The 26,952-nt window shown below is 49.9% G+C and overlaps 1 long non-coding RNA gene across 2 annotated transcripts; it reads right to left on the bottom strand.

The window, feature by feature from the left end:
• Window positions 1–602: 602 nt before the first annotated feature.
• Window positions 603–26,747, bottom strand: LOC106899489. 2 transcript variants are annotated; one of them, XR_001414051.1, is made up of 6 exons: window positions 26,607–26,747; window positions 16,879–16,925; window positions 13,454–13,604; window positions 11,469–11,556; window positions 10,714–11,054; window positions 603–1,000 (listed from the first exon to the last, which is right to left on the bottom strand). It is a non-coding gene; the product is annotated as an uncharacterized LOC106899489 (long non-coding RNA). The 2 variants fall into 2 exon arrangements; XR_001414052.1 differs by lacking the exon at window positions 603–1,000 and adding an exon at window positions 1,023–3,193.
• Window positions 26,748–26,952: the final 205 nt, after the last annotated feature.

Below are 26,952 nucleotides of genomic sequence, written 5' to 3'. Positions count from 1 at the left end.
TCCATCTACCACAGGTGTGCTCATCCATCATGCGCATGCTCCAAACACCACATGTATGATCCATCCATCATAGGTGTGCTCCAACTGTCTCATACATGCTCCAACCATCACATGCACGTGCTCCAACCATCACATACATACCCCATCCATCACATACATGCTTCAACCAGCACATGCACACGCTCCAACCATCATGTCTATGCTCCAACCATCATGTCCACACTCCAACCACCATGTCCACACTCCAACCATCACATACATGCTCCACCTATCCCATGCATTCTCCATTAATCACAGCCACACTCCAGCAACCACATCCATGCTCCATCCATCCAGGCCTGGCTTGGGGACAGCACAACCAGACCTACACCCTGAGAAGGGGTTGGAGGGGTCCAGAGGATGGCCAAGGTGCTGCTGCCTCTGCACAACGCACCAGAAGCCTTCGTCTTCGTTAAAGCCTCCAGGCACGCTCTTAATGTTACCTCTCTAATAATAATATTTCATCTGCCTTATCTGATTAGGTTAGGCTCATTTGATTTTTGCAAAACACCTTTAATCACCTCGCAAATTCCCCATCATTATAAACAGAGCCACCACAAACATTTTCAGCAATCCAAGTTTTATTTTCAGCAATCCTTTTTTTTTTTTTTCCATCCGCAAGAAAGGCAGTTGTAAAAAAAATAAATATATATTTTAAAAATACGAACAAGACAGAGGCTGAGAAAACATTAACAAGGCCCCGTGCTTTCTGCTAAAGTGCCTTCATTTCATTATCATTAAATTTGCCTAGTAATTAGATTTCGGTGCATGAATATTTTAAACAAAAATGTAACAGACAGGCTGTCAAAAAAAAGCACGACAACATCAATTCGATAATTTTTTAGACAGAGACATTCATAAGCAATTAACACAGATTTCCTGGGTTTGGAGACTTTTTTTCCTTTCTTGTCTTTTTTTCTTTTTTCTTTTTTTTTTCTCCTTCCAGCTTTGTGTTCTTCACCTGAAATGAAAAGAAAAAAAATCATTGTAAACACCAGCACTTCCTTTTCTGCTATTTTTCTCCCTGCTTTGCCAACACGATGCGATGATCCTGGCGCCGTTTTCCCTCCTCTCCCCCGCCTCCCACCCCGGCCGCGCTGAACACGGGGTTGGGTCATCCATCAGACCTTCCCCGCTCCTGCAGGACCAGATTAAATTAAGGTTGCATGAAGCTTCCGTCTTGATCTTCAGGCATTTCTGCTGAAAACAGTGATTTTGATCACTATTTGCATAATTGTACAGTTACGTATTCACCGGGTCCCTAATTATACGATCTGTGTTCGACACCGCTCCAGATGAGGGGAGGCTTTGCGAGGGGCATATTAAACTGCTCCCCAGCTCTCCCCCTGTGCTCCCCAGCCTTCTCCTGGCTCCAGGTGGGCTCCAGTATGACTGTCCCCCTTCCCATTGCTTCTCCTTGTGGGGCTGGTGACCATCAGACCATTGTGGGGACAGTCTCATGCGTGGCCACCAAACCGTGGTGGGGACAACCCCATGCTTGGCCACCACACCACGGTGGAGACAACCCCATGCTTGGCCACCAGGCCAAGATGGAGATAACCCCATGCTTGGCCACCAAACCACAATGGGAACAACCCCATGCTTGACCACCAAACCGCAGCAGGGGCAATCCCATGCTTGGCCACCAAAGTGTGGTGGGGACAGCCCCATGCTTGCCCTCCCCACCCTATATTTGTGCAAGACACACACCCAGAGCAATGGCAGCCCCACCAAAAAGGAAGGGTTGTGGGTGGGATGTCAGTTCCTGCTCTACCACCACCAAAATAACCCCCTGTAGAGCCATCATCCTCCAATTGTCACCCAAAGGGCACACTCGAGGTGCAGCACCATGAGCCTCTGCCTTGCCCGCGCTGCACATTTCCAACAGGACCAAAGAAGTATGGAAGACAACATGATCCCAAATTTTCCCCTTTTTTTTTTTTCCCTCCTTGGCAGTCCCAGGAGAACCTCATGCCAGAAAGAAAGTTAGTGGTGGACTTGGCAGTACCTGGGTTGATGGTTGGACCTGATGATCTTAAAGATCTTTTCCATCCTAAGAGAATCTATGATTCTATGGGTGAAAATCTGAGCTATCTTGGAGGTGGGTTACCACCGGGTAGGTCCAGTCCATGCCTGGAACCAGCACATCACCCAGACTGGATTTCCCAGATGACTGGTATGGGGCCACCAAACCCATGGAGATGCCCAGGATGGAGCTGGTTGCTCACCATTGGCTTCTTGCACACGCAGGGGAACAAGTTCCTGATCCCCCCTGAACTAAGCAGCAACATTTGGGGGGATTTGATTTCTGGCAGAGTTTCCAAAAATTCCTGGGATTAGCCCTAAATCAGGACAAAACAATTTATATGGTCTAGAAAAGGGGCTTCTTCCCCCTGCATGTCCCAAGTCCTTAAGAAATTGAGTCTTTATTTTAACAGAGCCCTCAAAATGCTGAAAGCCCAGCCAGACCCTGGCGCTAGGTCTGGGCTCTCTACCAAGAGCAAGATTTTGCAGTAAGACCTACTTGGGACAGTGGACAGGTCACCAAAATGACCTGTGTAGGTCTTGAAGAGCTAATAATGGTGCTGGGAAGAGAAAAAGTAACAAAAACCCACCCCCAAATCGCAATTATTTGCCCTAAACATACGTGGATGTTAAAAATGGGTGTCTCTGTCTATTTTTTATTATTGCTATCATCACGATCATCATCTCGGGCAAATTAAGAGTACACAAAACAGCCACACACAAAGAAAATCCTGGACCTCGACTCAGGTCATGCCTTCCTAAAATCTCCTTTGCGAGGTTTTATCGGCAAGAGCAGGGAGTGGAAGCAGTTGGTACAAGCAGCTGAAAGACCAAATCAAAAGCATGTGAGCAGATTAAAGAATCAATCTCTCCGTTTGATGCAGAGGAAATCCCACTAATTATAAAGAAGGGGCTTATTTCCTGGAGTCACTCCGTTTGAAGTCATCAAAACTAGTAATACTTAATTACTCTACTTTATGGAATATATAACGCCGAGGCCCCTTCTCCCGCTCGCCGGTCCTCTGATGCCGTCGCCGGCGCTGGGGTTTCCAGGGGGTTATGGTGATGTTCCTCCTGCACCTCCGCACTTATTTATTCAAATGAAGCCCTTAACAGCCCTCGCATGAGCCTGCGGGGAAGCATTTAAACGTGCTTTAAAAGGAGGTTATAATGAATAAATAAATAAATAAATAAATATATAAATCCGGAGTGATTTAGCCGTGCAAGCTACCTGGCTATTATTGCAAGCGTGTGTGCGTTGTGTGCCAGAAAACACCCCCAAAATCAGGTTATCAGAATTAAACCCGAGGGAAGGTGTTTGCCTAGTCCTAGTCCTTGGAAAGGGGAGGGGGCTGGCGGTGGTGTGATTGCACCACAACCTCCACGAGCATCCCTTTGGACCTTGCTGAGCAACCACAGTCTGCCCAAGGAAGAGAAAAATGGGTGGTTTATGGCCACATCTAGAAGTCATCAGTAGATACCAGAAAATAAATGCGTTTGGGTATTTTTGAGGAAAAGAAAGAGTGGCAGGTAGGCATGGGATGTTCTCAGAACTGGTATGAAGGTATTTAATATTGAGGATCGTCTGATTGTCCTCATCTCTCCAGGCGGCTGAAGGGCAAACCTGGTCAGGACATTCATTGCTCAAGGGCCAACAACCACCAGTCTCATAAAACACCATCCTAAAGCTGGAGATTCTGGAGCTGGGTGATTAACATGGAGGGGAATCACAGCTTTTGTTAAAAAATAATAGCAATAATCGTATTTTTACAGGTGGAGAGAAACCTTGAACAATGCAACCCAAGAGATTTAGTCAGGGAGAGGCAAATGAAGTCTTGACATTCTTGATGCTGTCTCAAGGGGAGCTGAACGTTCCCAAGAACATCCCTAGCACCGAAGCTGCTCCAGGCCCAAGTCCTCAGGCAAAAGGGAGTGAAGCCCGAGATCCAAACCCTCTCCCAGGATGAGTTTAGGCTCTCTAAGCCCATCACTCTTCTGAAGAAAACCTCCAAGGAGTGGATTTCATGAAGATCTGTCCATTTCCATGGCTGTGCAGCACCAGGACAACCCAGATTTGGGTTTCACTTGCTCAACCCTAGCTGACCATGAGACTTTTCCCCAAATTTCTCCCTTTTTCCAACAAAACTGGTAAATTTTGGAGAAAGGAGACAGGAGGACACCTCTTCCTTCATCACCACACACCTACACCTCCCTGGGCCTGTGGGTGCTACAGGGACATCACTGTCGTTTGTAGAACAATAAATCTCACTGCTCCCTCCTGGAGTTTCTCCCAAATACCCGGGTCCAGCCGGGGAAGCCGAGGGGAGACGTGGAGCTACGTGCCACTCTCTGAAATTCTGCACATACCACCCCGCGTCGGGAGCAGCCCAGGAATGCTGCCACAGAGTCATGAGGCTTCACAGACAGCAATTGGGGGTGAAATTTTTTTTTTTTTTTTTTTTTTTTTCTGAAGACGGAAGGAGAAGAAATCTGCTAAGCCCAGGTTTGACCTGACTGGGAAATGCAACCGGGCTCCCCACTGGTCCAGTTGGCCCGAAAAATCCCTTTTAAGATGTCTGAGCTTTGTGAAAAGCTGGAGCCCACCTCTAAAACCTCCTCTTCCTGGGGACCCTTTTGCTGGTGGTGGGAGAATGGGTGAGTGCTGGGTCCAGCAGCACCCACATCCCAGGGGTTGGCATCTCACTGCTTCCCCACCTCATGGCTCATGCCCTTCCCTGGTCCTTTTTGCAGATAAGGTCCCAGGATGGATGTAACGGGTTTTAACCTGAAAGGAGGGAGATGGAGCTGAGATGTGGGGCAGAACTTCTTTGGTGTGAGGGTGGTGAGAGCCTGGCCCAGGTTGCCCCGAGAAGCTGTGGCTGCCCCATCCCTGGAGGAGTTCAAGGGCAGGTTTGAGGGGGCTTGGAGCAACCTAGTTTGGTGGGAGGTGGCCCTGCCCAGGGCAGGGGGTGGCACTGGATGGTCTTTAAGGTCCCCTCCCATCCAAACCATTCCATGATGCCATGTGCAGTGTGGCATCTGCACAGACCCTGGGGTGAGAGCTCAGTTTCCAGCCCAGTGACCCATCTGCTCCGGATCCCCAACACTGCAAAAAGACTTTCTCTGCTTGGGGTTCTCCCTTTGAGAGCATCCATCCACCTGGAGAGGCAGAGCTCGGAGCTCCCTTCACTGCATCTTTTACACGCTTCATAACATAAATCAAATTAATATTTCCCTGAGGAACACAGCGAGCATCCCAGCATTTAGCTGATGGGAATAGTTCAAGCTGGACCTAAAATAAAACTCTCACATCTCAGTCCCTCTAGAACAGAGGAAAACCCAAGATAAGTCTACAATTGACAATTTTTTGCCTCTTAAGGTATCAGAGAAGGAAAAGAAGGACCTGCTGTGAGGGGAACATCCCCGTCTCTTGGCTGGTAAAAGAGCAGCAAGAACGGAATTGGATTTTATCCAAAGAGGGCTTTCTAGGGCTGGAGACTTCCTTCCCTGCAATCCATCACGGCCACGGGCAGCAGAGCCGGGTCCAGGCTCCAGGTCCCCATCTAGGAGATGGATGACCTGCTGCGGGTGGGAAGGACCCAGGGCTACATCCCCCCTTCCCAGGGCAGACAGAGGGACTGAAACCCCCAACTTCTAACCCTGTCCTACCTCGGAGCTCCGTGGAATGATCCTAAAAGCAGAACTCTAAAGTTTTGGGTGCTGCTTCTCCGCACGCTGCCCTGAAGCCACAAGCGATGGATGTTTTCCCTGTGCAGCCTCAAAAAACGGGCTCAAGAGGAGGTGATTTTTACGCCTGAACAATAAACGCAGCCGCAAGACCTAAACCTTGCCCTAAATTAAGCACGAGGGATTAAAGAAGGGTTTTTAGGAAGGGGGTCCCGCTCCCCGATGGCTCTCCCCGGAGGAAGGAGCGAGCGGGTCCCCGCCGCCGAGCGAGGCCCTCGCCGCAGCCCGGCCGAGGTCTGTTTGTCACTTTTCCTTCATTATTTGCAGTTTGTACACAGGCGTCATTAGGGATTCATTCGGTTTCCCTAGCAGCAGGCATTAGTCTGGCTTCCCTTTCCCCCTTTTCCCTCGCCAGCGCCCTTTATTTTTAGTGTCTTATTTACAGTTTGACAGAGTAACTGTAACCCTTGCAAGCTACTCCAGCGGCTTTAATCGGGGGAATAATGGGTCCTGTCTGGCGATGAATAGAATTTAGGGGACAGATTGTTCCACACTCGCCCGGTGGGGTAATTTATTTATGTGCGCACTTGTCAGGAGGAGAAAGGGACGGGGGATCTGTATGCACCGAGGACACTGCTTGTGGAATGGAAGGAAGCATAGGTTTTTAACTGCCCTTTGTTTCCAACAAAAATAATTCTGCAGTCCGAGACCTTTTTTTTTTTTTTTTCACCCCCCCTCCTCCCCTCCTCTCCGGCAGCTGAATGCCTCCGGTGGCCGTGAACTTGGAAGGACCGAAAGCCCCATTCCCAGGCCCTCGGCACGTCGTCGGGGCTGCGGGCAGCGGGGCTCGGGGCTCCAGATGGGTCCGTCGGCGGCGGGCAGCCCTCCCCGGCTCTGCCCCGCATAGCGGCGGCGCGGGGAGCACGTCCCATAGCAACCGTACAGTAGCCGGAGCACAGCGGGGGTCTGGGAAGAGAGGCAAAGCCCTCGGAGAAATACAGGATGGGTCCAGACAATGGCCCCTCTCTCATATCATAAATTACACGGCGGCAACAAAAGCTGGGGGGGACGAGGGATCCTGCTTTGCCCCTCTTCCCCGCTCCCCACACGGGCTGAGCGTGCCCTGGGTGATGGTGGGCATCCCCGGGCATGGGGATGGTGGTGGCATCACGCCTTCCAGCCTGTGACATCCTTCACCCTTTCCCTGTCTCCTAAAGCACGTCTCCCTCTCTCTGCGGCATTCCCACTTTCTGCCCCAAAACCCTGCCTGAGCATCCACTGCCTGGGCACCGGCATCGTCCATCCCTGTGGTCCCTCAACCGATGTAAATTGTCCCCAGGATTGGGGAGAAACGGCTCCTGGTCCAGAGCTGGGATGCTATCTCCTTCTTCTGCTCTTCAGAGAAAAGGTTCTTCTGCTCCTTTTTCCTCTCCGTGGCTTAAGGCCGGGGGCGTTCTGCATCTTGAGCTGATGGTGGCAACATCTCAGCTCAGCTTCTCCCAGGAAGGACATCGGTTCATGGTGGTTTGGGCAGTGTTTGGTTAATGGTTGGACTTGATGGTCCTAAAAGTCCCTTCCAACTTCAACCATTCTATGATTCTGCAAGCTTTTGCCTGGCAATGGCTGGGGACAAACCAAGCTCCATCACGGCCACCCCTGGGTTCCCATCAAAGCAGGAGAGCGGGGTCCACCGCCCTTCCAACCTCAACCGTTCTATGATTCTACGAGCTTTTGCCTGGCGATGGCTGGGGACAAACCAAGCTCCATAGCAGCCACCCCTGGGTTCCCATCAAAACAGGAGAGCAGGGTCCACCACCTTTTTCCTCTCCGTGGCTTAAGGCCGGGGGCGTTCTGCATCTTGAGCTGATGGTGGCAACATCTCAGCTCAGCTTCTCCCAGGAAGGACATCGGTTCATGGTGGTTTGGGCAGTGTTTGGTTAATGGTTGGACTTGATGGTCCTAAAAGTCCCTTCCAACTTCAACCATTCTATGATTCTGCAAGCTTTTGCCTGGCAATGGCTGGGGACAAACCAAGCTCCATCACGGCCACCCCTGGGTTCCCATCAAAGCAGGAGAGCGGGGTCCACCGAGCACCAGGGCCACCTCAGCCAGGTGATGGTCTCCCTTAGCAGGGAGGATTCACCCCACAGAGCCCCCAAGAAGAGGGGGGACAGAGGTGCAGGGAGTTCTTTCACACCCCCAGCCACCAGACAGCACTAGGATGGAAGAGAAAGTGGGGCTTGGGCTGAACCCTGAACCCAGATATTTAGAGGATGAAGCTCCACCAGGATTTGCTGCTGTTGTTCCTTAGACATCTCCCTGCTCGGCCTGACTTTCCCCTACGATTTGCACCTTTCCTTTCCAAAAAAAGCCTTAAAAATAGCTTATGATTATACTTTCTGCCTACATGAAGACCCTTTTTAAGATGCCACTGTGATATAAAGACACCCTTGGTGTGGCCATCCAGTTTGTAGACCCATGTAGCCGTGTTGGCCACAGAGGGATTTGCCTTCACTGCTCTGTTGATAGAATCACGAACAAAACCACCGTGGCCACAGAGCCTCAAAAAAAGCCTTAAAAATAGCTTATGATTATACTTTCTGCCTACATGAAGACCCTTTTTAAGATGCCACTGTGATATAAAGACACCCTTGGTGTGGCCATCCAGTTTGTAGACCCATGTAGCCGTGTTGGCCACAGAGGGATTTGCCTTCACTGCTCTGTTGATAGAATCACGAACAAAACCACCGTGGCCACAGAGCCTGACCCCAGTAACAGCAGCCATGCCAGCACAAAGCATCTTTCTCTTCCTGGGGTTTTACTGGTTTACTGGTGTACTAGTAGAGATGGACATGGGCAGATGTCCAAGTGAGCACCCAGACCCACCTCGCCCTTCCCAGGTTCCTCTCCCAAAGGTGAGGGTGCTACAGGGACCACGGTTTCAGGCTACATGAGACCTCAAACCATGAAAACAGCAAGTGGATGGCACAGGAGGACGAAACGAGACAGAAAGCATCAAGATATCATCTCCAGGCCATGGTGGAGAGAAGTACAAAATCTTCTTTGGAAGAAGAAAGAAGAAGGAACAGATTGCCCAGAGAAGTTGTGGCTGCCCCATCCCTGGAGGTGTTCAAGACTAGGCTTGGATGAAGCTTTGAGCAACCTGGGCAGGGGGGTTAGAACTTGATGATCTTTTAGGTCCCTTCCAACTCTAACCATTCCATGATTCTGTGATTCTCTAGATCTCCACTGGCTGGAGAACAGACGTGTAACTCTCCTGGCGTTTTTCCACCACTGTCCCAGGACCAAAGGTGAAGTGTTGGCTGCTTCAGGAGTGGGGATCTGACCGATGGCCCCCACAGCCTGGTCCCGTGGCTGGTGAGATCTCTCAGCACATGGACATCTAGCAAGGTTGGGACAATGTCTGGGACAGGCCCCCACCTCAGAGGCCCTCCAGCAGCCCACTACTGAAGGACACGCTCACAGCCAGAGCATGTTTCAGGGAAGACCTTCCCGGTGGCAGAGACATCAAGACGTCCCCTTGCTCTGAACTCAAGCCAAGGCATCTTCTTTGGAAGAAGAAAGAAGAAGGAACAGATTGCCCAGAGAAGTTGTGGCTGCCCCATCCCTGGAGGTGTTCAAGACTAGGCTTGGAGGGGGCTTTGAGCAACCTGGTCTAGTGAGAGGTGTCCCTTCCCAGGGCAGAGGGGTTGGAACTAGATGATCTTTAAGGTCCCTTCCAACTCTAACCATTCTATGATTCTGTGATTCTCTAGATCTCCACTGGCTGGAGAACAGACGTGTAACTCTCCTGGCATTTCTCCACCACTGTCCCAGGACAAAAGGTGAAGTGTTGGCTGCTTCAGGAGTGGGGATCTGACCGATGGCCCCCACAGCCTGGTCCCGTGGCTGGTGAGATCTCTCAGCACATGGACATCTAGCAAGGTTGGGACAATGTCTGGGACAGGCCCCCACCTCAGAGGCCCTCCAGCAGCCCACTACTGAAGGACACGCTCACAGCCAGAGCATGTTTCAGGGAAGACCTTCCCGGTGGCAGAGACATCAAGACGTCCCCTTGCTCTGAACTCAAGCCAAGGCAAGAGTCATCACATAGACTTAAAAAAATGCAAGAAAACGGTCTTTGCACCAGGAACCTGAGGGGCTTTGGCTGCTTCATGCCACGGGTGAACGCTCCAGGTGGGTACGGGCAGTTGGGGGTCAAGGGCAGCCCCAGCCCCGCTCCGTCCCACCACGAGGAGAGCGGTGCCGATGGGCAGCGGGACCTGCGGCACGATCGCGTCGGGCCTGGGGGGAAAAGCCCCTCGTCCGGGTACAATGACTGTCTATTCTGCTGATCACAAGCCTAATCCTCTTTGGTTTTTAATTGGCATTTGGGCTAAGCTGATTTAAACCTCTTCACCTTGTTGGGTCCCCCCCTCCCCACAAAACTAAGTTTCTAGCATACAGAATCACATTTTACCACAGGGAAATAAATACAGAGAGGCCAAGAGCACTCCAAAGGACAGTTTAACAAGCAGGGTATAAGCAACTGCTTTTTCTTTACCGCCCCCTCCCCCCCCCCCCCCTTTTTTTTTTTTTTTGGTTTTTTTTTTTTTTTTTTTTGACCAAATAACAACGCTGCCATCACCAAGTCCCCGGCACAATGACATCTTTGTGCGAGGGCGAGAGGAGAGGAAAAGGGAAGGGAGGGGGAGAAGAAGGGAAATGTGCTGAACCCACTCAGAAACAATGCGGAGTTTGTGATTCAGACTTGACCACTGGCAAAGGACCCGCTTCAGCTGCGCCTCGTTAATAAACGAGCTGTCCCTTCCCAGCCCCTCTCCCCCTGCCCGTCACCTCTGCCTCGGGCTCTACCTGTGCTCCCCACCTCCCGATGCTGCAACATCCCCCCGACCCCATGGACCCCACCGCAGCGGTACCCACATCCCACCCCGCTCTCACCGGTGCTGCCCATGGGGTGATGCGTGGCAGTGAAATGGGGATGTTCTGGTGTCTTCTCCATCCCATCCGTCCCCAAACCGGTGCTGGTGTCCCCCCAGAGATGCCCAGTGCTGGCCTCGAGCAGCCTGGATGGATGGTGGTGGAAATCGGGGTCTACGCCGTGCCCTGGGCCAGGGTCTGCTGGCAGGAGGAGGAGGAGGGTGCAAGTGGGATCAGCCATGGTGAGGGTCCTTCAAGACAGGTCCTGCTGGCAGCTCCCACACGGTTGGGGTCTCGTGGCTCTGGGGATTTTTCCATGCAGCCCCCACTCCTGGGTTCGTGTTAGAGCGAGCCCATCTGAGCTAAAAACAAAAGCAACAGAAACACCTTTATTACCCTCTTTCCATCTAAAAGACAGAAAAAAACCACCCCAAAGAACCCCAAAGGAGTCCTTTGTTCCTACGGGTGGGAAAGACACCTCTCACGGGGCTTGAGGATTACGAGTTAACAAACCAGCAATAAAAGAAGTTAAACATGGAACAAAATTTGTGGATGTTCAAGACTTTGGGCCAAGTGGACGTCGAGGAAGGTGGTGGGAACCGTGGAGCTTTTGGCTCCTCTTTTTCCCCGTAATGTGGGTCACCGTGGTCTCACATCAGCCCCCAAGTGCTTGTTATTGGGGACCCTTGGCCCATCCCAGTGCCAGGGACTGCCCAGTGTCAGAGCTTATGGAAAGCCTTTAAAAAAAAAAAAATTAAAAAAATAAATCCACTTACTGGGAAATTCTCTGTGAGCTTCCACCGGGGCCAGAGACCCACCAGAAAATGTGCAGAGCATCACGTAGGGTCAACCCCCGGCTCCTCCCTGGCAGGGAAAGAAGGAAAAGAGGATGGGAAGGCGTTAAATGTCACCCCTGTCCCCCCCACACCCCCTGGCTCGATTACACCAAAGCGGGGAGATTTCTGGCACGTTTCTGGCAGAAAAAGGGAAGGAGGAAGAGAGAAGTCAGTTGGAAAACCCTCGGCATCCTTACAAAACCCGAGCCCTGTGGAGATACTCCAGAGGGTTTTTAGCTCCGTAGGGAGCAAGAGGAGCCGGAATCTGCTCCGGGGGGGGAGTTGGGGGGATTTGAAATAGGGGAAATCTCTCATTGCCCCATCGCTGTCCCTCGTCCCCACAGAGCCTGGTGCCAGCCAGCATCCTGCTGGGGTGCTGTCCCAATCCTGCCAACCCCAAGTATTCAAAAATTACGAGGCAGGACCGAAAACTACGAATCTAAGTTAAAAAAAAAAACACTTTTTTCTTTTTTTTCTTTTTTAAAATTTTCCCTCTGGGGAGCTGTGCTCTCCAGGTTTCCCTCCCTTCACAGGGCAGGGGCTGCTCCGTGGTACTTGGAATCCAAACCCAAGCCCAGCAGCACTCTGTGGTCAAGGAGGGGGTTATCTGGTGGGGCTGCCCCAAGCTGGGGGGGACCCATCGAGAGGGACCCATCCCTGCCTAAAAATAACAAAAACCTGAGCATCCTCAGCCCTCGTGCCACTGGGCGCTGCTCCGGGTTGCTTTGGAGCACCCTTAGAGAATTATTTTTTATTTTAATATCATATTAAAATTCACTTTATGTATTATTTTTTTTTTCATCTGTATAAACTCTGCTTTCATCCAGGGCTATTCACAGGCTACACGGCAATTTAAACGCCCCGTGCAGGATTTACTTGGCTCGTTTAATAAAGGCAGGCGCTTGGGCCAGAGAAAGAGCCTTTTCTCCTGCCCATTAGTCCCATAAATCATTGATAACGCTACAGAAATCAGCGAGAGAATCCGATTCTGTGGAAATTAGGGGATGGCGAGCGAGTGGCGCTGGTGGGAGCAGAGCAGGGATGCCCAGACCCGTCCCCTCCTTCCAGCCCATCAATGTGACCCAACCTGGGGTGAGAATGAGGAAAAAAAAAAAAAAATGAGGAGAAAAAAAAAAAAAAAAAGAAGAAAAAAATATATCCCCCAGCGTGGACCAAAGGTTATAAATAAAAGCAGTGAGAAACCAACTAAGTCGAGGCAGCTTAGCCAAATAGCTAAGAGCCTTAGTGCATTTTTTGCGAGCTTTTGGGGAAGTATTTCCCATTCCTGAACGAGGCAGTTTGGGCAGCGGGGGCTGGATCTGCCGAAGGGGGGGCCCTGCCAGCTGGAGGGACCCCACGTCACCGTCCCTGGGGACAGCGGCCGAGGCCACCGAAAGGGACGTGATGGTGACGGTGACCATTTCCCTGGTGTCTTCCCACCTTATAGACACCACCAGGGTTGATCCAGAGAGCGATTCCCCATGAGGACCACCCCAGTCAGGCACATTTTGGGCACTGGTAACCAGGAAAAAAAAAAAAAAAAAAAAAAAAAAGGTAAAAAAAAATCAAATTTATTTTGATTTCTTTTTCTTCCAAGGATAAATTTTTGGGTTATTTTTAATCTGCTGCCAAAATCCCCGTCGCACCGGGGTTAAACTCACTCAGCTTTCAAGTTTCTGGGTCTCATGGCAACCGAGGGATGGGGAGAAACGCGGAGGAACAACAAACCGGCCTCGTGGAACACCGGGATTTTCACCTAAACCACAACCCTCCCTCAACCCGGTCTTCAGCTGAAAACACCCCAAAATATTTCAAGGGCTGTAGTAAAATTAACCGCTTCACACCCCACCAGGTTGTATGTTGTACAAAGTGATTTTTTTTCCCCCCCCTTCTCTCATTTTAACCTTAGTGCAGTGATTTCGTACCCAAAAAAATCGGCTGGACCAGGCGAAGCTTCTGCTCATCTCAAACAAGAAGGGGACGAATTTGCTTGTGTTTCACATCGATTTCTTTTTTTTCCTCCTGGTAAACAGCTGTAAAATGGTCTCAACAACAGCTGAATGCTGTTGAATTTTTCTAGTCCAAAAAAGCGGAAAATAAAAATTAATTAAATAATTAAGCAGCGCTTTCCCGGATACTATCGCAACACACAAAGAATTAAATGGCTTTTATCGCGACGGGGAAAAAATTCAGCAGCCGAGCCTCAAAACCCACCCTATCCCCATGTGGCGCGGGGGTCGTTTGAGACGATAATTTAAAAAAATATATATAATAATGAATTAAATGATAATAATAATTCAAAAAATAATAATAATCTGGTTAAAAAAAAAACCAAATGTACGTCGCCTTTGCAAAAACGGAAGGTGAAACAAAAGGAGGTTGATTTTGGGGCGCGGGTTGGCCTTTTGCTGGTGGCCAAAGGGGGTGGTTTCGTGGCCACGACGCCCCGTGGCCATCGCTGGCGGGAAAAGGCAAACCCCGGTGGCCGAGGCCGGGGTCTGTGGCCCCCACGGAGCCCAAGGCCCCCGCGGCGAGGACGGGGTACCCGGGGGGGGATGCGGGTGGCAACCATCCCCGTCCCCGGGGCCGCGGCGAGGACACGACCGCCCGCCTGGCGAAGGCCAAGGCCGGGGGAAGAGAATCGGCCATTTTACACGTCGGCTGCCTAAAATGGTGGCTCCCACCTGTTTTTTTTTTTTTTTTTCTTTTTTTTTTTTATCCCTTCCCCTTTTCTGCTACCGTTCCAACACGCATGCACCCGCGGGGACGAGGAGGGGGGAGAGGGGCTGCAGCCCCCCCGTCTTTCCCCTCACGCGAGGGCGCCGGGAACGGGAGCCAAGATGGAATTAAGAGGGAGAAATTAAAGGAGGGGAAAGAGGGGGGGAAAAGAGGGAAAAGGATGCGCTTCGCCTGGACGCGGCCCATCCGCCCGTTGGCTTTTGTGCCTCCTGCGGAAGGGAGAGGCAGGAAGGCATCGAGGAAGGGGGGAAAAAATGGGGGGGAAAAAAAAAGAAAAAAGGGAAAAAAAAAAAAAAGAGCATTTGGGCGAGGAGGGCGAGGGGCAGGGATGCGCGTGGGGTGCGGGGAAAAAAAATCTTCCCTTCTTTCTTCGCCGACCCCCCTTCGCCCTCCCCGCAATCCCGCTTTGACTTTTCCCACAGAAGTAGCCAACCTCCAAGAATGCAAATGACATTCATTATGCAAATGCATGCAAATCAGGTTTAACTATCGGAAGAAGGGCTCGGAATTTCTAATGGGTTAACTCTTTCGTGCACGACCAGGATAACAAGAGCCCTATGTCTTCCTTGGTGCTTTGTGTTCCCCCGTCCATCCCTGGGCACCCCAGACCCACACCCCTTGGGGGGCACCCCACGGTCCCCAGGGAGGGTGTTGGGGGCCACAAAGCATCAAGGAAAAAAAAAATAAAACAACAACAAAAACAACAACAAAAAAAGCAGCCCATTGGCGTGGGAGCGGCTGCCCCTTCGTTAAACGCGCCGGCAGGAAACAAGACAAAGCAGGCTTAGATGCAGAATTGGAAAAACAAAAAACAAAACCCCCCCAAAAAAAAGAAATGAAAGGAAAAAAAAAAAAAGAAAAAGGAAAATAACAAAAAAAAAGGAAAGGAAAAAGGAAAACAAAAAGAAAAAGGAAAAGAAAAAAGAAGAGGGAATACACAAAAAAGAAAGGAAAAGGAAAACAAAAAAAAGGAAAAAGAAAAATGAAAAGAAAACAAAAAAAGGAAAATATTAATTCAAAAAAAAAAGAAGAAGAAAAAGAATGATAAAGAAAAGGAAGGGAAAAGCAGGCCGCTCCCGGCAGAAGGTGAAACCCTCCCCGCGGTGCATCGGCGAAGGGTCATGGCAGCCACGAGGGTTCGGCTATTTACATCCAACCCCCTCGCCGGGACGGGCAGGGAGCCACTGCCTCCTCCTCTGCTGGGGAAAATGGCACAAAACGCACCAAAATCCCATGCTTTGGGATTGGGTTTTTATTTTTCTGGCTTTCGCATCGATGAAAAAAATTAAATAAATAAAATGGCAGAGTTTCGCCCAGCGCTGGGGGAGCCCCTTTCCCTCCGGGGTCCCCATCCACGTCCCCGTCACCCATCCCGGGATGCTCCGGGTGCCTCGGAAAGGAGGACGTGGCCCTCAGGAAAAAATCTGGAAAAAAATCCCAATTCCCCAGCCCAGCCCCAAAAAATGCCAAGGCCTCGATTCCCGGGAAGCAAAAAGGGGAGAAATCCCGGGTGCAAAAACCTCCCACGCGCCAAACGTAGGGAATGATGAATATGACAATGAGCTGGAAAGGGGAGAAATAGAGGCATTGCATAATTCTAAATATTTTATAGCAAGGCCGTTATCGATTAGCAATAATAGCACATTTTAATATTATTGCTGTGGTTTGCCTAAGAATTATGCCTCATCTGCACTAAAACCAACTAGTTTTTCTGTTATTTTCTATAGCTCATTCCAATACCCACATTTGTTTTTTTTTTCCCATCTGCTCAAAAAACTCTTATTATTTAAACTGGAAGCTGTTGGGGGCAGGAGTAATAATGTGTGCCAAGGCCAGAATTTCCCAAATTTTAGGAGGTTTGGTGAGAAAAGCCATAAAAATGATTGTTTTAAAGGCGGCCCAGCACGCTCTGAAATGCAGGAACCCAGAACTACTGGCCAGTTGTAAAAAAAATAAAGCCTTTTTATTTCATTAATCTGATCTCAGCAGGTCCCAGCCTGGCAAGGCTTCTGCAGAGAGTAAAATATTCAGTGATTTGGCAAAGCTTAAATGTAAAAAAAAAAAAATAAAAAAAAATATAAATAAAGTGAGTCAGCTCCTTTCCTATTAAAAAAAGATGAGGGGGGATAAAGAAATAAATAAAATAATATTTTTTTTTTAAGCCCCAGCCCTCCAGTAATTTGGGTTTCTTTGTCTTCTGGCCTCCAGCACAGCTCTCAGGTTGGCATCGGGAGCCTCGCGCTTCTCCCTTCAACTGGGGTTGACTCCAAGCCCTGATTTCCAAGCTCACACACAACCCCAAAACTGGAAAGGGGTGGGGTTTTTTAAGAATAATTATTGGAAATTATATTTTTTTTTAGAAAGTAATAATAAATGGAGGCAGAGAAAGCCAAGTAGGATGAGGAACAGAGGTTGCTGGTGGGTGCTGTGCCCGGGCGGCGACGTTCGCGCCGACAGCTACTTATTGCTAATGACTAATAGGGCCCATCATTATCATATGGCAGCGCTGAGAAAGCAAACTTCTCCGATGCTTCCTCACGAGCACACAAATAGCATCTAAATTGTCATTTTACCCGGGACAGGGACCGGTTGGGGTTCACTCAGCAAATACCTGGTGGCCAAGGCATCCCCCGGAGCTGCAGTCGACGGGGCTTCGGGCTGCGGGAGAGAAAACCCAGTTTGGGTCAAGTTTGTCGCAGAAATTGCTCAATTTTTTTAAAACCTCCCTCACGGAGTCACGTGAAAGAGGGGTTCGGCACCATTTTCCAAAGTGATTTTTAATTTCTTTTTAATATATATATATTTTTAAAGGGCTCCCATTCATTCCCATCTTTTCTCCTTCACCACCTTTCTCTATCAAATTTCGCTATTCACATCTTTTTCAAACCTATTTTCTCTGGTTTTTTTCCCCATTTATTTTTTTCCCACCAACTCTTTGGCCTTGGGAAACTCTGGCCTTTTTGCAGCCCATAAGGCACCAGCTGCAATCTTTGGGCAGGGGGAAAAGGGGAAGAAAAACAAGAGGTGGCGTGGAAGCCTCTACGTCTCCACCCCATTAAAAAAAGAAAAAAAAAAAAAAAGAAAAAAAAATTTCAACTTTCAAAATGTTTTAATCACTTTGCATTAGAAACCTCCTGCCAAACGACACACGCTGGGAGTGTTTATCCACACAGGGGGTGGAATGGAGCCTGGCAGCTTTGACAGCGATTCCTTGCGCGGAGGGCTCTGCGATATGGCTGGAAAGAAGGAAAAATAAGAGGGGGGAAAGAAAACCAACCCAAAAGACAAAAGAAACATATTTGTTGACGTATTTCAAGCTGCTTCTCGACAAGGCCCAAGGGCTGCACGTCCCAAGAGAAGCCACCGGTGCTGGGGCAGCCGAGCATCCCCCAAACAGCCACTTTCTTCCCAATTTCTACCACCAGCTTTCCCCACTTGCTGGGCTGTTTTCTGCCAAAAAAGGCCTGGTTTTCCCCCCAAAAAACTCCTTTTTTTCCCTGTTTTGCAAGATTTCCAGAGGGGATGCTCAAGCACTGGACTTTGTGCGGGGCTTTCTCTAAGGGGAAAAAATGGGCTGGGAGAAAGCGATGGTGGTTTTTGAGTGAATCCAACCTCAGACCATGAAAATTTAGTGAGGGAGGAAGAAAACACCCTGAACAGAGACACGTGGAAGCACTGAGTCCTTGGGATGGGACAAAGGGCAGCAGGAGCCACCACCAGGGGTAGAAATCCCCAAAGGCTCCAGCCAGGTGCCCCAAACCATTATTCCCAATGGAAAAGAGTCTTTAAAGTCCCCAAAACTCTTGGTTTTCCTACCAAGAAGGACCTTTGTGGGTATTTTTGAGAAAAATCTGGAGGTTGGGGCTTTTATAGGTAGCAGAAGGCTTCCCTCCTGCCCGCTCCCATGTGCCAGGAGTCGTCCAGGGACAACCCCACACCGAGCGCTAATTAAAGCACTTTTAGGGAAAATCCTGAGTTTTCACCATTCCTGCAAAGGGCAAGAGGGAAAGGAGAATTTTGCGACGCTGACTCAAACCACCTCGTGACAGACGATGCTCATCAGGACCCCACGGGACGTGGAAGCAGCCTGGGACCACGAAACAATTTCCCCTGGGATCACAGAGGGGATTTGAGCCTTGATTATTGGGCCTTCAAAAAAGCAGGAGGCGAAGGCTCTCAATACTGATATTTTTGGAGGCAGAGGCTCCTGACGGGCTATTTTTAACTGGTTTCAGCTCATCTCACCATGCCCTTTTTTAAAGCCAGCTCACCAACCTTGGCCGGGCCGGAGTTTTTTTTTTTAGCTAGAATTAATTTTCCAAGGGATGCCCTGAAAAAGAAAACCAACAAAAAAAAAAAAACCACAAAACCCCAAGCCCATTTTTTTTTTTTTTTTTCTTTTTCCCCCTCTAATTTTCCCAAAGAACCAGGAGGCGTGAGCACTCGAGAGTCAAATTTGCCCAGGACCCGCGTCCCCTAAGAAAGCAGGGCTCATTCGCCTTCCACAAACTCCGCAGCGGCAACAAAAGTCCCTTTCAAGCCCTTCCAGACGCAAGTCCTTCAGCTCAATTAGTCAGGCACACAGAGACACAAAAAAGCCTCCCATTCAGGCTAGTGGCTGGCTGTGGAGGACAAGGGCGAAGAAAGGATCTTTCTCCCACGCTTTCACTGGGTGTCATAACAAGCAGAAAGCCCTCTTACGGGGGGATTATTGGAGATAAGAGCCCGGTGGAGGAGCTGGTGCAGGAGCTGGGGCTGCAGAAGGAAGGGAGGAGGGGACGGGGTTTGGAGGGTCCCGAGGTCGGGGGAGCCGACGGCGTCGAGCTCCAGCGCGAGTGTTTCGGGTGGTTATTTAAAAAAAAAAAAAAAAATCATCAAAAGATAAAGAAATTGCGATGTTCCCCCCCAGCCCCGGCGCACACACGCGCAGAATAATCCCAGTTCTCCATGGCAACCTGCTCCGTGGCCATCCCTTGCACTGGAGGAGGGAGGCAACCTGCCTTTGCCCTGGCCTTGCCCCGGTGCCGGCAAAAACCTCAGCCGAGGCCTCCTCTTCCTCAATTCTTCTCCGAAAATAAGCGATCGGTCTGGAGCAGAAAGTGGCAGGAAGGTGGCACAGCCCCTTGGAAAAGCTCTCCCTCCAAAAAGCCACCCAACCCTGCTGGTGCTCCTAGAGGTGGGTGGGTTTAAGATGAAAAAGAACTTCTTTTTTTTTTTCATTTAAAAAAGAAAATAAATAAATAAATCAGGCAGGAGTTCGGTGGGTTTTGTTGTTGAAAGCCAAAACAAAGAGGAAGAAGGGAGAAAATCCTTCAGAGAAGGTGATTTTGGGGATAAACCCCAAGGTGGATCGGTGGCCCTGGGGCCACCTGTCCTGATGGTACCCATCGGGCAAAGGATCCCAAGCCCCCAGACCTCCCCACAGCCTTGGGGAGAGGTGGTCAAAGCCCCAGCAGGTAGAAAACTCCTCTGAATTACTCAAAATTCCCAAATGAATTACGTGCCCAACTCCCTTGAACAATCCAAGTTATATCCCTAATTCCCAACGGCTTCCCCACCGACTCCCTGCGCGGCTGCACTTCCAGCTCTTCCCAAAGATGCTGGTCCTCTCCCAAAACTGGGAAGCATAGGGGGAAAATTCAAAGCCAATATTAGAAAATTCAGGTGGGTTTTTTTATTCCCTCCTGCTCGTGGCCGCTGCGGGATGTCCCCGCTCCCGGCACCATCGAGGGGCGGGTGACAAGGACATCCAAGTTTAGCGACGTTTTTCCAAGGATCGGGGAGGGGATGTAAACTCTCCAGCTCGGGGAAGGGAAGCCGAGAAACTCTCTCTTGGAATACATTATCCCATAATTGTAGGGTTTCAAGCACTTTCCTCCTGAGCAGCTGGTGCCTGCTGGTGCCAGAGAAAAGGTTATTTGGCCCAGATGCATCCCTGCCCCTTCAGCCCGGGAATCCCTCAAACGATCTGCTCCTGTGAAAGAGCAGAAAAAGCTGAATATTTAGCTCTTACCTAAAATAGCAGGTATTTTCTAAAAGCCCAAGGGGGAGGAAGGGCTGAAACAAAGCGGGGAGAGCTCTCCCTCCTTTCCAAAGAGCACCCGGTGCCTCTGAAAGAGCGATGTGGATCTGGGGACCCCCTTCCCCCTCCCTGCAGTTCACACACTGAACCACAAAACCTTTTTTTTTTTTCCTTTCTTTTTTTTTTTTCCTACTCAAGGGATGAGTTTTGAGCCTCCAGCAGGCAGGAATCTGCTGAAGGTCACATTAAACCTGATTTCCCTGCTTGGACCCAAGCGATGCAAAGCCATGGGATGAGCCAACACCCCCCCCAGAGCCACATGTGGGGCTCAGGGCAAAGACACCCCACCCCACCAGTGAAAAGTTAGGCTTTTTTTCATTCCCAGCATTTAATAATCAGCTTTTTTTCCCCTCTCTGAGAGCCTGCATTTTCTCCCTGTCCCAGAGCGAGCTCCGCTTTGTGCCTCCACCTAAAAATTCATCTCAGGAGACCAAGGTGGGAAACCCAGCGGATGCACCCCGTGAAGGTGCTCCCTCATCCTGGCACTACCCCCCACTTTGTCCCTGCTCCGAGCGCTACTAAAACCGGAATTAAAATGATTTTTACACCTAGGCTGGGCTGTCAAAGCCGAGGCTCAGGCCGCGGCCGTCAGCGCTGGGGGAGGATTACACAGCTTAGCTCGGCGGCTACAGATGCCAGGGCCAGGTCTGGTCTCAGCAGGATAAATCCCAGAGTTATTCACCAGCACAAGACCGTGATCCACCGATAACCAGTGCTGGATTCAACCAGGAGCACCCATCTGAGCCCCCCCAGTACATAGGGATACCCTCCCCAGCCCCACACCGGGATCCAGGGGGTCCCTCCGTGCCTGGCACAGGGCTCCTGAGGAAGACTTCTGCAAAACTAAAGTGGCCACCACAGCTTTGCCGGTGGCCAGATCCTGCTCCAAGCCCATCACTCTCACCCTTTCCCCAGTGTTTCCCCCCTCCCTCGAGCAGGGAGGTGTCGGGACTCACACACGCACGTCCCTTCCTATCTCCATCCCTGAAAACCCCGCAGGGCACACCGGAATGCAGCCCCAGGACTATTTTTAGGGTCATTCCCCCCCCTTCCCTCTCCTCCCCGGCCACGCTGAGGCGGCTGTCACACCAGCCTGGACCAGCACAAGCTCCCATGGTGACGGAGGGGGACGGCGGCTCCGCTTTCACATCCAATCACCCCGGCTGCATCTCAGCCACCGGCCGAGAGACCACAGAGATCATCATTTTCCTTCCACCTCTTCTCCCCCCACCCCCCAACACCCCCCCGTTCCGGGGCAGGATGCAGGAGCTGGACACCCAGCACCACGTTTGCACCCTGGGATGGGGAGGGGGGTGGTGGGATTTGAGAAATCCCCTCTTCTTTTTGCTCCTGACCAGTGCTGGACACCCCAAATCCATCATCGACCAGACCTGCACCCCAGTCTGCTCCAAACTGGGGGGGTCCTGAGCTCAGCCCAAGGTGAATTCTGAGCATCACCCCCCCCCAACACACACTCCCCCCCAGACTCCGTTCCCACACACTTGCAGAAATTAAAGCAGGGCCTGATCTGATTCGGATGGCGGCTTAACGCGCCCACTCAGCCGCTTTTATCATAATCCCGACATAAAAATCGGTCCCTTGAAAACCCTCCGGGGTTTTTTGAAGCCCTGATTGTTTGGGAGAGGAAAGACTCTGCTCCCGGCACAAAGACGGGCTCCTCTCAGCCCCGGTCCGGCGCCTGGAGGCTTCAATAAGAGATTTTTGACCCCTGGAGGTAGAAGCTTCACCGATTTCTCAGCGATCACCCCCAAAACCCAGCCTGATGGGGTGGCCAGCACCCCGTATCGCACGGACCCAACACCCCAAAACCAGCTGGGAGCGATGCTGAGAGTGAACCACCACCATCCCCCAACCCTGACACCTCAAGAGCATCCTTAAAACCATCCCATCTCCCGCTCAAACCCAGCTGCGAGCGCTTGGAGGAAGGAAGTATATCTCTATATTTCGAAAATCTATGGATACACAGACATATCTATGGTATTTCTACAGGATTTCTTTGTGGCCACCGTGCCACACCTGCCCGGCCCGGAGCGCGCGGGGCCCACGGGAGGGAGAGGATGGGGAGGGAAAGGGGCAATTCCCGCTCTGCGGAGACCTGGAAGGGCTGGAGCCACCAGGGCCTCCTTTTGTTTTCGCTTTAAAATTGCAAAAAGGGGCCAGCAGAAAATTCCCTCAGTTGGGAAATGCCTCCTTTCCCCCAAACAGAAAAAAAAATCCTGATTTTTTTTTTTTTTTTTTTTTAAATTTAACTATTTTTCACTGTTTGAGGCTGAGAATTTGCTAATACTATTTTATAAAACACAGAAATATTTTGTCCTCCGCAAAGAAAAAGTTAATATCCACTGGCAGCGTCGAGCAGGGGGAGTATTTCTACATGTTTTCCAGCCCCCCGACCCACCGTGCAGGCCACCGCGCGTCGCCCGGACGATGCGAGGGGTGCGAAGGGGCTTTGGGCTCAATTTCTGCATCCCCAGGACAAACATTGAATATGAGAGCTCAAGGCGACTCAGTCACCAGCTCCTTCCTAGATGAAAGCGATAGATTGAATGAAATTCATAATTTTCAATAATTCTATTTGTATAGGCTGGTTCTTCCCAATGACTCACCCAACCGTAGAAAAAATTGGTAGAGTATTTGCTCCTATTTTTAAATTTTTTTTTCTTTTTTTCCCCCCCCCCCAAAACGCCCTGCTTCTAAGCACGGACAGGAATGTGCAGGGCTGATCTCTCGCTGGAGAACACGCGAGCGCGTCTCCTCTGAACGTCCCCAGCGGTTACGCAGCCGTAAGGGAGAGCGGAGCAGACAGTGCTGAGTGTTAACCAGTCACATCACAGTGTCCAAGCCAGCTTAAACGGCCACACGTTCGCTGCAATTTGGATCAACGTCACGCCAACACGCCGGGCTTCCTTATTCCTTAGTGCCCTTGCAGCAAACGGGGGAGAAAAGGGGAAAAAAAAATAAAAATAATACTACTAAATCAGCTCTTTGCCAGACTATTCCAGTTGGTGTTCCCAAAGGCTTCTGAGAAAGCCTCGCCGCTGGGAACTGTCACCCACCCCAACGAAAATTTGAATTAAAAAGAAATCACCACCCCCACGGAGAGAGACCTGGGCTGGGGACTGTCCTGGGAACCATCACCCACCCCAACAAAAATCCCAATTAAAAAAAGAAATCTCCACCCGCACGTTGAGCCGGTTCGGGGACCTGAGGGAAAGCTCGCGGCGCCAAGAAACCCAGAGGACCCAGTGAGTGGGTCAAACTGGTTCCCGTTCGCCCTGCCAGAGTGAACTGGGAGCACCAAGGGATGGGTGAAGACCTGGAGATGCTCTAGCCCCGCGGTGTCACCTTGTCCCCGAGAAGAACGGGGGGTTCACAACCATTTTAAAGGGCGCTTATTGCAATGGGGAGTGAGATGAGGGAGCTCTGGAGAGCTGGGTTGGGCACGATGGGTTTAAACCCATCCCCTCCATCACCAACCAACACGGGCACCTCCTGCTCCAGGCTCCCTACGCTCCAGGTTGCTAAATTCCAAGCTTCACCCTCATCCCAGTTCACATCCCCCCGTTCCTGCTGGTCCCTTTGTTATACCCAAGGAGGTGACACCATCCAACGCCAGCCTATGGCGGTGCCGCCACGGCCCCGCACACACCAGGATTGGTCACCCAGGAGCACCCAAAGATGATCACACAGCATCGCTTCCAGCCCCTGATTGGACAAAAGGCGATTTTTTCTCCCCCTTGAACGAAGCCACCGGCCAATGGTGGGTGGCACATGGCAGCTCACCAGTGCTCACCCAACAATAAAAGTCCCTCGTCCCTGGGCGAGCCACCGCACCCCTTCACAAGAGGACTTATGGGCAACCACTCAATGCCGGTGTCCATCCACAAAGACATCCTAGCCCATGGGCCTAGTGGACACCGGTTCAACCATCAACCATTCTCCTCCCAGCTCGGTCTGCTCTGGAGGGATGAAGGAGGAGAGCTCTGTGCGGTGACATCCTGCTGCCACCAAAGCCAAGGGTGTCCAGCTTCATCCCATAAGAAGCTTGGGGTGCAAGCATCCATGGAGGATGCTCCCTCCCCAGTTCCATGGAGGGTGACCTCCTCCTTCCATGGAACCAAGTTCTCTCCCCCTCCATGGAGGATGATCTCCTCCTTCCATGACCAAGCTCTACCCGCTTTCCATGGAGGATGATCTCCTTCCATGGACCAAGCTCTCTCCCCACTTCCATGGAGGAGGATCTCCTCCTTCCATGGACCAAGCTCTTCCTCCTTCCATGAAGGATGCTCTCCCCACTTCCATGGACCAAGGCTCAGATGCTCTGAGCAAGGCAAGGTTCTCTCTTGCCCTCCAATGTCCCCCTCCAGCTGGGGACAAGCCACCAGGCCAGAAGAGTGGCTCTTTGCATTCACCCAAGGGAGGAGCAGCACAAGGCAATGGAGAAGAAGGGATAAAAGAAGAGCCTGGAAAAGTTCCCTACGTCCCTGTCACCGCCGGCTGCAGGAGCAGCACCAGGAACAATAGCAGCACCAGGTGAACCTCAAAGGGAAGGCAGAAAGGAGTTTTTCCCAAAGCTTTCCCCAAGCAGATCGTTCCAAAGAGTCAACACAAGCACTGAGTTATTCCAAATTATGGGGCCAGGGGTGCGGGAGGAAAAAAAATGTCTCATTTATTAATTGAAAGTAATTACATGAGGAGGAGAACTCCTTCACATTACAGCCAGAACTAGAGCCTTTCCCTGGACAAGGTGTCGGGGACAATGTCTTCTGCCTTTTTTTTTTTTTAATAATAAAAATATCCCTATGAGCACATGAGAGAACCGAGCGGGTGAAACGAGCGGGTCCAGCACAGGTCAAAAGTCAAAAGCTCTTTTTCTACATCTCTCACAAGAGGCTTTTCCTAAAATTGCAATTCTATAATAGCTCCTTCCCAAAATTCGTTCAAGTGCTGCCACCCCGATTTGTTCTTTATTATAATGAAATATAGATATTTTTTTCCCCTCGGGATCACCGTGCTGAGGTGACATATAATCTTAATCCAGCCCAAGATCTTTGTGTTCTTCTAAGCAACATCAAGACACCTTTCCAAAGAGGTGGCTGTGTCTGGCAGGTGGCACCTAAAGCAACCAGTCTAACCACTAAAAGCGAGCGGGAAGCACCCAGTTTCACCTCTTTGACCCCAAATTCCCTTCAACAGTAGAACAGGTAAAAAAAAAAAAATTTAAAAAAAATCTCAGTTTCCATAAGGAAGAGGTTGACACATAATCCAGTGAAAGGGGTAAGGACCAGCATGAATTTGCAGAGAGGATAAATTAGACAAAAATCAAGTTCCCCATTTAGTCTCATGTGGTTTCATATACAAGTTAGATATATGGGGGCTTTTTTTTGTCTTTGTAAATCCCCGATCTTGGAATCTTGAGTCCATTCAGAGAAATGTTCATAGACAAAGGGTTAAAAGAAGAAAGAAAGCGTTTGGAGAGAGGTACTGGGGAAGAAAAACAAAGAAAACTGCAAAGAAACCATTTCCCAAATCACCGTATCCTTCTTTCTAATCCTGCTCTCAAGTTATATCTGTCAGGGAAAAAAATGAATATATAAAAGATAGGAGGGAGGAGGAAAAAAAGAAGAAGAAGGAAAGGAAAAAGGGAAAGGAAAAAGGGAAAGGAAAAAGGGAAAGGAAAAAGGGAAAGGAAAAAGGGAAAGGAAAAAGGGAAAGGAAAAAGGGAAAGGAAAAAGGGAAAGGAAAAAGGGAAAGGAAAAAGGGAAAGGAAAAAGGGAAAGGAAAAAGGGAAAGGAAAAAGGGAAAGGAAAAAGGGAAAGGAAAAAGGGAAAGGAAAAAGGGAAAGGAAAAAGGGAAAGGAAAAAGAACCCAGCACTCGTATTCGCAAACCAACCATTAATAAACATTGCTCTGTTGCTGCTTTATTAAACAGATAATCCAACACCGTAATCTGTATTGATTTATGGGTTCTCTGATGCTCTACGAGTGGTTACGCAATGAAAGTTCATCCTTGCTCTGGAGTCTGGGTCCTGGACTTAACTAATTCATAATCTGATTGGAAGTTTTACTTTGTTAATTCAATTACAGCTAACGGCCGAGGACAGAGCGGCAACATCCTCGTCTTTCTCAAGACAGACGTTTTCTTCACATGCACAGAATCATTAAACTCTTTCTTAAAATCAAAGGAGGCAAATAGGTTCTTTTTTAAAAAAAAAAAAAAAAAAAAAAAATCCTACCTCGGGTTTTAATTCCAGTCTCAAAAAGTTGTCTTTTTTCCCCAGTTTTTTTTTTCCGCCTCTCATTTCCTTTCTCTTCTTTTTTTTTTTTTTTTCTCCATTTCTTTTTTTTTCTCTCTCTTTTTTTTTTCTTTTCCTCCTCTTCCTTTTGATGAATTTCCTTTCTTCTCCACATCCTCCTCAGGCGTGTAATGGGGTTATTTTTACTTTCGGTTATCTAGCTTTATGAAGAATTGACACCACTCATACAGCTAGATAACCAAAGATAACAACCAACCCCTGAAGTCTACAGCATTAGCAGGAAAAAAGCCAACCTCTTCTTCTCCAGGGAGGGTGGGGGGGGCGT

Source organism: Calidris pugnax, unplaced genomic scaffold (assembly GCF_001431845.1).
Source record: "Calidris pugnax isolate Ruff unplaced genomic scaffold, ASM143184v1 scaffold371, whole genome shotgun sequence".
NCBI lineage: Eukaryota > Metazoa > Chordata > Aves > Charadriiformes > Scolopacidae > Calidris > Calidris pugnax.
This window is presented reverse-complemented; position numbering and strand designations above follow the sequence as displayed.